Source organism: Eulemur rufifrons, chromosome 17 (assembly GCF_041146395.1).
Source record: "Eulemur rufifrons isolate Redbay chromosome 17, OSU_ERuf_1, whole genome shotgun sequence".
Taxonomy (NCBI): domain Eukaryota; kingdom Metazoa; phylum Chordata; class Mammalia; order Primates; family Lemuridae; genus Eulemur; species Eulemur rufifrons.
The window spans coordinates 81,429,745-81,445,203 of record NC_090999.1 but is presented as its reverse complement, the minus strand read 5'-3'; positions in this window follow the sequence as shown (position 1 = coordinate 81,445,203).

Here is a 15,459-nt window from a genome sequence, read left to right as displayed (position 1 = left end):
TTTCTCTCATTTTTGCTTCCTGAGAATTGTACCTCCCCAAAAAATGGCAGCACATAAGCCTTTCTTTTAGGCTCTGGTTTCTAAGGATACAAGAGCATCTTATTTCAGATGCAAGGTAATCTCCCTAGAGCCTTTGTGTGGTCTCTGTGACCAACTTCAATTATTTTCCCTAGAAAACTAGTTATAGAAGTTCATACCAATTTGTAAGCCCACATTTGCCATCACTGTCAGTCATGCTAAAAACTTCTTTTCTACTATCTCTAATTTATTTTTGCCTTATGCACAAAAAAAGAATTATTCATTGGGGGATCAGGCTGTGAGAGTGGGGGTGGATGAATTAACTTGTCAATTTGCTCAGATTCACTGAGAGTCTCCTAGCTGCTTTATCAAATAGCTTCATGCTTTATTATAGCCGTGCTGAAATTTCTTCCAGTTCCCTTTGCCATTGTATCCAGTTTCTCTGTGCTCTCCCTCAGGTTGTTTTCTCTTTTAAGAAGCTGTTTCCCCTTCCATTAGTACTACAATTAATTACCTGTAGTCCTTAAAAATTAAACTTGGGTGTCACCATTTTAAGGAAGCCCTCTTGAAGACCACCTACCACAACTCTAATCTATACCAAACTGTAAATTCCTATACTACTCTGTGCATTGTATTAATACTTACGTGGGCCACACTGGACTCACCTATTGATCTGTTGGCCTGTCTTCCATAAGAAGATAGTAAGCTTCTTGAGAGGAGGGATCATGTCTCATTCGGCTTTGGAGCCCTAGCATCAAGCACTGTAACTGGCACATAGTAATCATTCAATAAAAAGCTGTTGAATGAATGAATGGATAATGTTTGTGGATTAACTGTCTGAACCATTCCAGTCAGAGTCCCTGTGCCATGTTGTGGCAGTACTTGAAAAAATCCCCTATCCAAGCCCTTCTCTGGGTGGAAGAGCTGCTCCATCCTTCCACCCACCTGTGAGACACAGTCAATAACTGCACTGAGCCATCCCAGTTGAAAAACCCTGTAATTTCCCTAGGAAAGAAATATCCTATGAAAGAATTCAATGTCGTGTTTTTGGTTGGTTGCTGAGTGAGTGAATGAGGGTGATGGGAAACAAAATTGCTACTAGAAAAACAATAACAATAGATGAAATTACATTTCACCTAGAACTTGCCTCATAGATGACCAGCGTTTTTATCATCTCCATCCCATTTCACCAATGGACAAAAATAGTTATTAAGAAATGACATTTAACCACTCCCATATTTGGCAATCCTCTGTCCCACATGTCTGAAGTTGGTCCTTATTTTGCACGTGTCCAAATATGTCCTAATTTTTAGTTTAGAAAATATATCCTCATTTATTTGTTCATGGATCCATCTAACCAGTATTTACTGATGCCTACAATGGGCCTGTCTCAGGCATAGGGATGCAACAGTGAACAGAACAAAGATTATCTCTAGTGGAGCTTGTGTTAGAATAGAGGGAGTATAAATATTATAATCTGTATTCAGTAATTCTTTCCCTCAATAAACATTTGTTAAGTGCTCCTATGGACTTGGTGCAGGATAGCAGAGATACAGGGGTGCCCCATGGAGCTTACTCTCTAGAGGGGAAATGACATTAATCAAATCATTGCACAAATAGGTAACAAATGGTGACACCTGTTATGAAAGAAAAAATAAGATTAGAGGGGATCCAATCTAGATGGGAATAGAGGTGGCCAAAGAAGGCTTCCTTGGGAACTGACATTCGAATTGTGTTTGGAAGGATTATGACTAATAAGATGAAGGGAGGATTAGAGGCTCATTCCAGATAAAGCTACTAACATGGGCAACGGGTGTTCTGGGAGCTGAAAGAAGCCCAGGGTAGCTAGCGAACCAGCAGAAGAGAGAGAAGCAGGAAGGGTGGTCAGGGACCAGATCACGCAGGGTTTTGTAGGTCATTTAAGGAGTCTGTTCAAACACATTAGGGAGTAATTAATTACAGAAGACTGAATGAGGTTGTTGGTAAAAATTTGTTCATGAACTTCAAAGTTGGTAGTCTCTATTCTTTTACATTCTGGTATAAGTAATGGAGGTTTGTTTTTTGTTTTTTAACTATTTGTATAATATAAAAACTGGTAGTATTAAAAACTATTCTAACAATTTTCACTAAAAAGGAATCTTAAGTTTAGTATAAAATTCTGGAAACTGGAGTCTATTTAAGAACTAAATGTCAGTTGAGTACATTTGAGAGTCTTAATATGAAAGTAAATGTTTCTATTTATCTTCCACGGTTTCAATTGGTATGCTCTTTCCTACCCCTATTGCTGATATATCATAGCAAGAACGTTCTAATTTTCATGCATAAAAGATGAAAATTGTTTTCATTTGCAAAGAATCAAATATAGAGCAGTACTTTTTTTACTGTTTCTCAAGTGACATCTGGTGGATAAAAACTGAAATGCAGTTTTATGTAGTTTAAGAAAGGTGAGATTCTCAAATTCCATTGGTAGGAAATCATTAAAGACTTTGAACCAAATTGGTTGAAGATTAATTTTGTTATATTTTTGGCACTACATTATTCATGGTAGCTAGGCGTTATGATATGGGATTTGATGGAGAGAACTCTGCCGTGTTCTAGTAAACTTGATAGGTTTTGCATCCTGCTCAAACCTTTGGTAATCAGTAGCTAAACGGCCTGATTTTGTTTTCTAAAAAGCCTCTGATAGGGTATGGATGTTTGGCCCCTCCAAATCTTATACTGAAATTTGTCCCAGTGTTGGAGGTGGGGCCTGGTGGGAAGTGTTTGTGTCATAAAGCTTGGCGCCCTCCCCACGATGAGTGAGTTCTTCCTTTATTAGTTCACAGGAGAGCTGGTGGTTTAAAAGAGCCTGGCACCTCCTCCTCCCTCTCTTGCTCCCCCTTCACATTCCGCCTTGGTTGGAAGCTCCCTGAAGCCTTCACCAGAGCAGATGCTGGCACCAAGCTTCTTGCACAGTCTGCAGAACCGTCAGCCAAATAAATCTTTTTTCTTTATAAATTACCCAGCCTCAGGTATTTTCTTTACAGCAATGCAAAAATGGACGAACACAGCTTCCAAGGTGAAAAAAAAAAAATAGATTAGCTACCAAAGGGACAAGATCAGATTAATATCTGACTTCTCAGTGGTAATATTGTAGGTACAAAAAACAAGAGAACAATATCTTCAATGTTCTTAGGGGAATTTTCTTTCTGTCTAGAGTTCTCTGCTGAGCCAAAGTCTACTTCAGATGTGAGCAAAATAAAAGCATTTTCAGACATGCATTAAAGTTAACCTTGCATGAGACCTCTCTGAAATACTTAGTAATTAAAATGTCATCTTTATCATACACTAATTTGTCAGATGTTTCCGTTTATGGAAGGTATGTCTGTATGTGTACGTGTGTTCTGATAAATATTTAGTAGAACATTTCCTTTATTATTATTGGTTTATTTTTCCTGAAATTTTCCAGATATTTTTATTTTTATTATAAGCTATAGACTAGCTTGTCTATTTAAAATGCCTATTTATGTTTTTGTTATATTATTTCACGTATTCAATAAATATAACAGTGATCAGGCAGACAAAATCCTTTCTAGAAAGCAGCTTATGTTTCAGTTTTAGTTTCAATTTTTTTGTCATGTCAAATTGACTCTTTATCTTCGTTATGTTTTTTTAATTTGTTTGTATAAGAGGAAGGCAATTGATTTTTGCACACTAATTTTGTACCCACCCATCACACAAGTTCTCATATTGTTTGCAATAGATTTATAATTGAGTTCCTTGGGTTTTCCAGGTGTACAATTATATGTAAATAGTGATCATTGTACCTCATTTCCAATGTTTATACCTCTCTCCCTTGCATGATTTCATTGATTAAACCTCCAGAACTATGCTAAATAATGGTGTTGACTAGAGACGTAACTGTCTTGCTGTTGATTTTAATGAAAATGCTTTTAGTGTTTCCTCATTAAGCAAAATGCTGCTTTGGGGAAATATCCATCTTTCCTCTTTTATTAAGATTTTTTAAAAATCAAGTATGGATGTAGACATTTGTTGAATGTCTTTTCAGCATATTTAGAGAAAATCGTACATAATTTATTTCTCTTTTAATCAATTTTATTAGTCAGAGTTCAGTTGCAGAAAACAGAAAGGGATTTAATATAGAGAATCAACTGCTTATAAGTCAGTAGAGAGCTGGAGGAGGAGGCCGTCTGCTAGTAACTCCCAGAACCACACTGCAGAAATGGCCCACCCACTGACCTGTTCCCTCTGTCACACGCAGGAAGTCATGCTTTCATTCCATAGCTCCTGAGCACACCATCTTAATGTGATCTGGGAATGAGAACCTGCCGCCACAATTCTTAGCCGCAGGAGCACACCTTATCTGTCACCTCTGGGTCAGGAAACTGATGCAAGTATTGTCAGCTCCAGAGTCTCACCGTATCTGCTACAAGCTACTCCAGCAAAATGGATGCTTCAGTTGTCACCATGAGATCAAGTTTCACACAAGTGCATCTGTCTGATTGGGAAACATAATTCACATCAAGGACCCTAGCTTCAAGGGAGCCTGGGAAATGATGATTCTGAACCTTCCAGCCTCTGCAGCATAGGATGACACACTAAAGAGAGATGGGGATAGATGGTGAGTGAGCCAGCCGACTGCTCCCAACCCTGATGTGATAAATAATGTTGAATCACTCCTGAGATCCCAGGGGGAGCCTCTGCAGCATAAGTTGACACACTAAAGAGAGATCGGGATAGATGCTGAGTGAGCCAGCCGACTGCTCCCAACCCTGATGTGATAAATAATGTTGAATCACTCCTGAGATCCCAGGGGGAAAAATTCTTTTTCTCTTAATTCTTTTAAGATGCTGCTGGATTCAGTTTGCTTAAACTTTGGTAAACAGTTTTTTGTATCAATGTTCATAAGTGATTTTTGTCAGTTTTCTTTTTTGTGCTATTGCTGTCAAATTTTGGTAACAAGTGTATGTTACTTTCATTATAAGAATTTGGAAGCTTTTCCCTTTTGCCTCTGCTCTGGAACAATGTAAAAAGCAATGGAGCCTATTTATTCCATAAAGATTTGGTAAGATTAGTCTGTGAAGCCCTCTGGGTCTGATGCTCTGTGGAAGACGACCTCTTTGACAGCTTTTCGTTTTTCTCTTTCTTGTGTTTTTAGTATTAAATGTTTGATGTTTAGATTTTTAATTTACCAATTTCAATAAATTGTATATTCTTAGAAAAATGATTTATCTCATCTGGATGTTCAAATTTATTTGCAGGCAGTTGAGCAAAATAATCTCCTATGATTCTTTTATCTTCTTTTATATTTTATATTATGATATTTGTGCTTTCTTAATTTTAATTATTGATCAGGTTAGCTAGTAGTTTATCTGTCTTTATTGAATTTATTCATTGGAATCCTCATTTTTCTGGTTTTGATTTTATTATTCTTTTGTATTTCTTAATTCATTTTTCCTTCTCTTTCTTTTTTTGTGTTTTTTTCCTTCTATATTTTTGAGCTGGGCAGTTAATTCATTTATTCTTATTCTTTTGTATTTATTAATATAATTATTGAAAACAGCTAAATTTCTTCTGAGGATTGCTTTAGCTATATTCCAGGGATACTAGTATGCAGTATTATCAATGTTTTCTAATTAAACTGCAATTTTACTTTTGGTTTTTTTTTTTTTTTTTTTTTTTTGAGACAGAGTCTCGCTTTGTTGCCCGGGCTAGAGTGAGTGCCATGGCGTCAGCCTAGCTCACAGCAACCTCAAACTCCTGGACTTAAGCGATCCTACTGCCTCAGCCTCCCGAGTAGCTGGGACTACAGGCATGCGCCACCATGCCCGGCTAATTTTTTGTATATATATATATATTTTAGTTGTCCATATAATTTCTTTCTATTTTTAGTAGAGACGGGGTCTCACTCTTGCTCAGGCTGGTCTCGAACTCCTGACCTCGAGCGATCCACCCGCCTCGGCCTCCCAGAGTGCTAGGATTACAGGCGTGAGCCACCGCGCCCGGCCTGCAATTTTACTTTTGATATCCTCTTTGATTTTAGAATTTTAAGAGAGTTTTAAATTTTCAGGTAAATGGGGACTTTTTGTCTTCTTTGTCAATTTGCTTTGTGATCAGTGGGTTGTATCTGCCTTATTTCTGCTTTTTCACATTTACTGAGGTTTCTGTGGCCTAAATATATGGTCAATTTTTATGAATGTTGTATGAGTGTTAAAAAGAAGTCCCTGTTTTTAGTGCATAGCATCAATATATGTCAATTGGATCTACCTTATAAAGCATATCATTTAGTCTACTCTATAGTCTCCCCATTGCTTGGCAGCCTTAAAGGAGAAGAACAACAATCCTGTGATAGGTGTCTGAAGGCTACATTTCTAAGTTCTGCCAAGGAAGCGAACACCCCTGCCTCCAATATTAAGAATCCTTGCAGAAATGTTGATATGGAGAGAAAATAAATCAAGGAGGTATTATTTCTCATTTGTTTACACTGACTGACAGCCAGGTCAAATACATGCTTAAATTTGCATCTTTATACAAAACCAAACCCTTCCCCCCACCTTTTTTCTTTCTCTTTGACTCCACCGAGATTTCTGCCAGGTACCTTCCTCAGACTGACTATAACACCCACTGAGCAGTCTCTCAATACGACCTGCTTCCATGCCCAGATCAGGGTGGGACATTCACTTCCTTGTATTTCTCTGTCCTAGGCAACTTGGCTTGGTATCTGCAATTGTTCCTTGATAACGGCCTAAAGCTTGTTGATCTTTCTTCCAATATGAGCCACGCCATAAAATATTTCTGTGTTCCAAATTGTGCCCATCACTAGACATATACTTTTTGTTATATTTTATAGGTACCAGTTAATGTTAAACTGACAGTATCAGTTGGGATCATCTTAGCCTACACATAACAAAAATCCAAAAAGAGTGGTTTAAAAAATAGTTGATTGTTTTTCCCACATAAAAAGCAGCTCAGAGGTAGCCATAAAGCTGTTCAAATTAATACATGATAAGTGTAAAAAATTCCCGACATTACAGATGTCACAACCATTCATTGGTGTTTTATCATTTTCTTGATATACAATGTAACTTCTACATTTATATATGGGGATCTGATTTTTATTTAAAATTCTCAACCAAAAGTAAGTAATTAAAAAGTTATTTTGTACCTATAAGCTAGAACTTTCTGAGAATTTTCCTATAAAATCCAGGGAAATAGATGATATACTGTATGCATTTAATTTTCTAAATGTAAAATAACCCTATAATAACTTTTCTGAAATTAATTTTTAAATGATAGCTTTATGTTCATCATATGGGTTGGAATTCTTAGAGAAATTGCTCTCTTGGGACTAAGTGGGGTAGTCATAAAACTATCTTTCACAATGAAGATTTTTTTATTTCCTCAAGGCTGGTCTCAGGGATGTAAACCTGCTACTAGCAGCAAGTTGAATGAATCAGCATCCATTCAGACACAATTCATTGCCTTCTTTGTTCCCTAATGGCATCTAAGAAATAATTATTTTTCAAAAAATAAAAAATAGAGATTTTTGGGGTTTAGGAAAATAAGTATTAACTATAAAGGCAGATTCAGGCTAGATGGTTGGCTCTGCCATATTCTAGCTGTGTTGTCTTATAAAGGTTATTAACTAAGGCTCTCAAACATGGTTTATTTATTTACACCAAAAGGAAATTATGCATGTTAATAGGAATGTTTGGCACACAATAGGCAATCAAAAGAGAGATTATGATTTTTTGAATAAATATTTACATTTTTTCCTTTTATCTAAGCCTGCTCTCAAATTGTCTTAACAGCTACATTTGTTTTGTTTTTTTTTTTTTAATTTCAGCATATTATGGGGGTACAAAAGTTTAGGTTACATATATTGCTCTTGCCCCCTTCCCCCTCAATCAGAGCTTCAAGTGTGTCCATCCCCTACCTAGACAGTGCGCATCACACTCATTATGTATGTATACACCCATCCCCTCCCCCACCACATCTGCCCGACACCCGATTGTTATTCCTAAATGTGAGCAGCTACATTTGAAGTAGATTCACTTATGTTGCTGCAAACGACCGATCTTTTAAGCCCATCATTGAGGAACTACTGTCTGTTAGAGAATATCTGGTTAGGAAACTCTGATTTTACCAAGGAATTGTAAAATAAAAGCTAATGACTGGGACCTCTTTAAATAACTCTCTCTTCTTGGTATCCAGAAATATAGTTTAGTTTTAACAATAGAACATTTTGTGCGGAAATAGTCAGTGAAGGGTTAATAGAAGGAGTTCGATTATTTTTATTTGAGGGAGAAAATTGTGGAGGGAGCTATCATTCCATATACAAGTTCTATTGGTTAGCTTGTCCTGTGATTTCAGTAGTCAGTATAACATAATTTATTCCTGCCTTGCCAGTGTATACTAGTGAATTCTACAGTGCACTATAAAATCATCCAATTTTTAGTGTGTTTGAAAGAGTAACACAAATATTTTGTTATAATTAAGTTTATTTAAAAGCATGAATCCGGTGGCCACAGCTCTGTTTCTGGTGGCTCGTCCCACTCGCTCACTCCAGCACAGCCACTCTCGCCCTTGGCTGCTTCCTGGATCCTGGTATTTTTTGTAGCCTCCACCCTCGTTCTTCCAAAGTGCCTGCACCCAAAACAGGAAAGAAGGGACACGTGAATAGAGTCATTGGTCACCAATTTGTCCCAAATAGAAGAAAAAGCTTCAGGTGAGGAAGCATAGCCCAGGTGAAATACTGAGGGGAAAGTGCCAGAACCTACCCTTACCAGAGATCCCGTGGGAAGTAGTTGTGGAGCAGAATAAGAAGGAGCAAGCTCTTGGCAGAGACTGACCCCTCCTCCCCCCGCCCCCGCCCAGGGATTTGGAGCTGGCAGAAAGAGCAGGTGGGAGTGTTTACTTTTCCTCTCCTCCCACCTGTGAAAGTACTTCTACCCTGGGGAATCCAGGTGCTGCTGCCATCAGCGAACTGAGAGGCTCCTGGGAGCAGAGCACTGGGCCAGGGACCTGCTTTCCCCAGCCACAGACCTGAGCTGAGATGCCAGGCACCGTATGGCCTGTGCACACACAGGGTGCCTCTATGCTCCTGGGGAAGTCACAGCCCATCAGTCTCCCTGTCACAGGACCCCACACTGACATTCCCCAGCATTGGCTTGGATTGGCACAACTGCAAAGGAATAGGGAGTCACGAAGAGCAGCAGTATTCCTGGAGTTCTGACGTGTGGGGCAGGCTGCCCAAGGGGACTGGGAAGTGCTGCAAATGCTCTTTAGGACAGAGGAAGGTGGAACGTAGACTCTCCTGCACAGAGAGCCCCTGGCTCGTGATCCAAAGTGGTCTGCACCCCTTCCACCATTCAGAGGCTTCTCCTCCTCCCCTTCCCTGCCTAGCTGCCTGAAGGCTGTGGGTTCCACAGGGGATGATAAAGCCAAGGCACCTGGGAGTGGCTGCCCCACCTGTGAGAGAGCCCCTGTCACACCCAGGTGTCCATGGAGCTTGGGGTTCAGGTCTTTTCCTCTAAAAAGCCACAGCAAGTGCTTTCATGTGCCCCAAGGACAAGATCTATCACCTCCTGTGAGGGAAGGCGGGGCTGGCAGTCCTTTCCCAGAGCTGCCTGTCGTTTCTGGGAGGAGCCCTCCCTACCCAGAGGCAAGTCCCTGGCACAAACACACTTCCCCCGCCGAGCACTTCAGCCACAGCTCACACAGCCAGTTTAGCAGCCCTGCACACAGTGCTGCCTCTGCCACATCTGCTGCAGCTGGGCCTGGGTGGGAGCTAGGATCTGAGCATTTTTCTGCCCCTAACAGACAGAGACTGCTGTCATTACTGAGACAGGGAGATGTGAACAGCTTGTGTGTCCCACTCCTGCCTGCCTCTGCCAATCTTGTCACAGGCTCACAGTGCATCTGTCCTTCTCCTGCCTGAACATTCTTCTACAGCAAGAGAGCACCCCACCCCTCACTATCACAGCCAGCGCCTGAACCCAGGGAGGTTTGGGGGCAAGTTTGCCAGCTGAGTCTCAGTCTGGTCATCCAGGGGCCTGGGAACCGGAGATCACATAACCTAGTCCACCACCACTGGCACCTGAATACTCTTCAGGGGTCTGAGGTCTAACCAACCCAAATTGCCAGCAACACGACAGTGGCTACCTACCTGCATGAGCTGAGAGGCAGAGTACCTCACCATCTCACAGTGACCAGCAGAGTTCCTGGCAGATGAGAACAGGTAAACCACAAAGCTATCTGTTTTGAGCTAAAGGAAGAGGTTCCAGACAAGAAGGAACCAGCATAAAAACACTGGCACATATGACACCCCACTAGCTCTCTAGCAATGGGCTCCAACCAAAAGGAAATTTTTGGAATATTGGATATGGAATTCAAAATATGGATCACAAGTAAGCACGATGGGATTGATGAGAAAGTGGAAAACCAATACAAAGAAGCCAAGAAGATAATTCAGGACATGAATGAAGAATTCACTAAAAAGAGAGATACCTTTTTAAAAATAACAGAACTTCTGGAAATGAAGGAGTCATTTAGGGAATTTCAAAATACAGCGGAAAGTTTTAACAAGAGAATAGGCCAAGCAGAAGAAAGAATTTCAGAGCTTGAAGCCAAGGCTTTTGAATTAACCCAGTGAGTCAAAAATAAAGAAAAAAATCAAGAGAAATGAATAAGTCTCTGAGAAATACGAGATTATGTAAAACACTAAAACATAAAAATCAGAAGTATTCCTAAGGGAGAAGAAGGAAAAGCAAAAAGCATGGAAAACCTATTTGAGGGAACAATGGAGGAAAAGTTCCCTGGTCTTGCTAGAGATTTAGACATCCAGGTACAAAAAGGTTACCAAATTCCTAGAGGAGTTAGCCTGTCCTTTGAGGTTTTGAATCCAGGCATTGACTTCTCTATAGCTTATGAAAGTCTTCAATGGCATCTTCTTCTGATTGAAAGCTGTTTGAAATCTGTTGTTTAAACTGGGTGCAGTGGCTCATGCCTGCAATCCCAGCTACTTGGGAGGTTGAGGTGGAAGGATTACTTGAGGCCAGAAGTTTGAGACCAGCTTGAGCAACATAGCAAGACACCCATCTTTAAAAAAAAAAAAAAAAATTAGCTGGATGTGGTGGCTCATGCCCATAGTCCCAGCTACTCAGGAGGCTGAGGCAGGAGGATTGCTTGAGCCCAAGAGTTTGAGGCTGCAGTGAGCTATGATTGTGCCACTGCACTCCAGCCTGGGTGACAGAGCAAGACAGGAAAGAAGGAAAGGAAAGGAAAGAAAGAAAGGAAATCTGTTGTTTAGTGTAGCCACCTTCATCATTATCGTAGCTAGATCTTCTGGATAACTTGCTGCAGCAGCACTTGCTACTTCACCATTGATTTTTATGTTATGGAAACGGCTTCTTTCCTTAAGCCTCATGAACCATCCTCTGCTAGCTTGCAACTTTTCTTCTGCAGCTTCCTCACCCCTCTCAGCCATCACAGAATTAAAGAGAGTTAGGGTCTTACTCTAGATTATGTTTTAGCTTAAGGAAATATTGTGGCCGATTTGAGCTTCTACCCAGATCACTCAAACTTTCCCCATACCAGCAATAAGGCTGTTTTGCCTTCTTATCATTTGTGTGTCCACTGGGGTAGCACTTTGAATTTCCTTCAAGAACTTTTCCTTTGCACTCACAACTTGGCTAACTGGCACAAGAGATCTAGCTCTTGGCCTATCTCAGCTTTCAACATGCTTTCCTCACTAAGTTTATTCATTTCTAGCTTTTGATTCAAAGACTTGCTACTCTTCCTTTCACCTGAACACTTCAAGGCCACTGGAGGGTTATTAATTGGCCTAATATCAATATTGTTGTGTTTTGGAGAATAGGAAGGTCCATGAAGAAAGAGAGAGATGAAGAAACCGTGGGTTGATGGAGCAATCAGAGCACACACAGCATTCGTCAATTAAGTTTACCATCTTGTATGGGCATGGTTCATGGTGCCCCAAAGCAATAACAATAGTAACATCAAAGATCACTGATCATAAATTGCCATACAGACATAATGATAATGGAAAAGTTTAAAATATTGTGAGAATTACCAAAATGTGACATGAAGACACATAGTGAGAACATGCTGTTGGAAAAGTGGTGCCAATAGACTTGTTTGATGCAGGGTTGCCACAAACCTTCAATTTGTTAACAAAAAAAAAAAACAAAAAAAAAAACCCACACAAACCACAATATCTGCAAAGTACAATAGAGTGCAATAAAATGTGGTATGTTAGTATTTAAATTACTGGGAGATACCGTTTTTCACCTCTCTAGATTGTCAAAAATCCAAAATCTTAAACAAATACTGTGCTGGTAAGTAATAAAGAAATAAGCACCCTTACACATTGTGAGTGGGAGTGCCATATGGTACAACTCCTATGGAGAGAAATTTACCGATTTCTAACTGGGTTGCATTTGTATGTATACTTTGACCTAGCAATTCCACTGCAGATATATTTCCCCAAATATGAAATACTTATGAATCATTATTTGCAACAGCAAAAGATTGGAAATAACCCAAACATCTATCAATAGATGGTAGTTGAATAAAATAATGGAGTATTATGCATCATTAAAAAAATGAGGAAAAGTTCTGTGAACTAATATGAAGCAAGTTCCAGGATATATTAAGTGAAAAATTTAAGGTACATTACATATAATATGTGTTATCAGTTGAATTGTGTCCCCCAAAGAGATATGCTGAAGTCCTAATCCCTGATACCTGTGAATGTGACCTTATTTGGAAACAGGGTCTATGCAGATATAATCAGGTTAAAGTTAGATCATACTATTAATAGATTAGAGTGGGCCCAATCCAATAACTAGTGTCCTTAAAAGAAGAGGGAAATTTGGGTCAGGCTCAGTGGCTGATGCCTGTAATTTCAGTACTTTGGGAGGGTGACACAGGAGCATTGCTTGAGGCCAGGAGTTTGTGACCAGCCTGGCCAACATAGCAAGACCCTATCTTTAAAAAAAATAGAAAATTTAGCTGGGCATGGTGGTACACACTTGTAATTCCAGCTACTCAGGAGACTGAGACAGGAGGATTGCTTGATTGCTTGAGCCCAAGAGTTTGAGGTTACAGTGAGCTATGATCATGCCACTCCACTCCATCTGGGTGACAGAGCAAGATCCCATCTCTAAAAAAAAAATAAAAAATAGGCCGGGCGTGATGGCTCATGCCTGTAATCCTAGCACTCTGGGAGGCTGAGGCGGGTGGATCCCTTGAGGTCAGGAGTTCGAGACCAGCCTGGGCAAGAGCGAGACCCCATCTCTACTAAAAATAGAAAGAAATTATGTGGCCCAACTAAAAATATATATAGAAAAAATTAGCTGGGCATGGTGGCGCATGCCTGTAGTCCCAGCTAGTTGGGAGCCTGAGGCAGTAGGATCACTTGAGCCCAGGAGTTTGAGGTTGCTGTGAGCTAGGCTGACACCACGGCACTCACTCTAGCCCGGGCAACAGAGCGAGACTCTGTCTCAAAAAATAAATAAATAAAAAATAAAAAATGAGAGGGAAATTTGAACACAGAGACACAGATATGTGTCATGTAAACGAGGAGGCAGAGATTGGAGTAATGCTTCCACAAGCCAAGGAATATCAAGATTGCTGGCAACCATCAGAGGCTATGAGAGAAGCATGGAACAGATTTTCCCCTCTAAGCCTCAAAAAAAACCAAAACCAAAACTGGTTTTGGACTTCTGGTCTCCTAAACTGTGAAAGAATAAATTTCTGTTGTTATAAACCACTCAGTTTATGGTACTTTGTTATGGCAGCCATAGGAAACTAATAAAATATGCTACATTTGTTTGTAAGAAAAAAGGGAAAATAGGAATTTATATGCATTTTTATTTTTTTGAAAAAAGAAATGTAAAAGAATAAAGTAGAAATTAATACAAATGGCCACCCATAGAGGATTAGTTGAAATGGCATGGAAAGGATATGTTTGAGAGCAAGACTTTTACAAACATACTTTGTCATATAGTTTGTACAATGTTTAACATACTTTTATAAAGTCAACCAAAAAGAAAAGAAAACAAAAAGGAAGCACTGAAATTGAACACAAACATAACCAAAAGATCTAAACTATATACAAATTGATTCCATAACCACACAGAGATAAGGGTGATTCCAGAAAGCTTTTGAACACAATATTCTGACTTGATATCTTGTGTAGGATATGTTCTAAGGACCAAAAGAACTGAAACATGATCTTAAACTTCACCCAGTAGGTTCATTTTTAGTGATAATATTAGAATATTTGAATTTTAAACTACATGGTTGTTCCAAGAGGAAACAAATAAGTAAATATGTTGATATTCTATGGAAACAAGATTTTCAGTGTAAAAGAAATGCAAATATAAAGGAAGTTAAGAAAAGCCATACCTGTGATGTTAAATTAGAATTGATACAAAACATCAAAAATGAAACTATACAATAAAAATATATTTTGTAGCTCTGACCACTGAAAAGGCCTAGCGGTGAGAACACAAGGCAGCTGCCTAATCTACATGTCACAAAGGCTTGCTCTGGTTTTCTGCGTTTTTTTTTTTTTTTTTTTTTTTTTTTTTTTTTTTGTTGAGACAGAGTCTCACTTTGTTGCCCAGGCTAGAGTGAGTGCCGTGGCGTCAGCTTAGCTCACAGCAACCTCAGACTCCTCAGCTTAAGCGATCCTACTGCCTCAGCCTCCCGAGTAGCTGGGACTACAGGCATGCGCCACCATGCCCAGCTAATTTTTTCTATATAGATTTTTAGTTGTCCATATATCTTTCTTATTTTTAGTAGAGACGGGGTCTCGCTCTTGCTCAGGCTGGTCTCGAACTCCTGACCTCGAGTGATCCACCCGCCTCGGCCTCCCAGAGTGCTAGGATTACAGGCGTGAGCCACCGCGCCCGGCCTGGTTTTCTGCTTTTGAGATTCTTAATCATTTTTTGGAATTTTCCACCCTAACAAATCATTAAAAGCCTTAAACATAGTGGGTATCTTGCCTGTTGTTTCTATATTCCCTTACAGTATCTGGTCCCGTGTCTCGTCCTTTACAGAGACTACTCACTTCAAATTGTTAATTGATTTATTTTTCCCAGAGGATGAAAGATTATTCTGAACTAACAACTATAGGAATTCAAACAGTGCTGTAGCCACAGGGCTCACTTTGGGTGAAAGGTAAATATGTAAATTAGAGAAATTTTACCTTCTCAATAGACCCAGGCAACTTACTTCCTCCTTTTACACAAGGGGGTGGGCGGGAGGAGAGCAGCCATCTTCTCTTTCCTAATCTACAGACCACCTTGTGCTGCAACCCACGTGTGCAGGACTTTCCGGCCTCCCCCATCTCCCTCTGTTAGGAAGAGTCTGTGGCCCTATCAAAGATCAAACCTTCAATTCGTGCCCTGGACT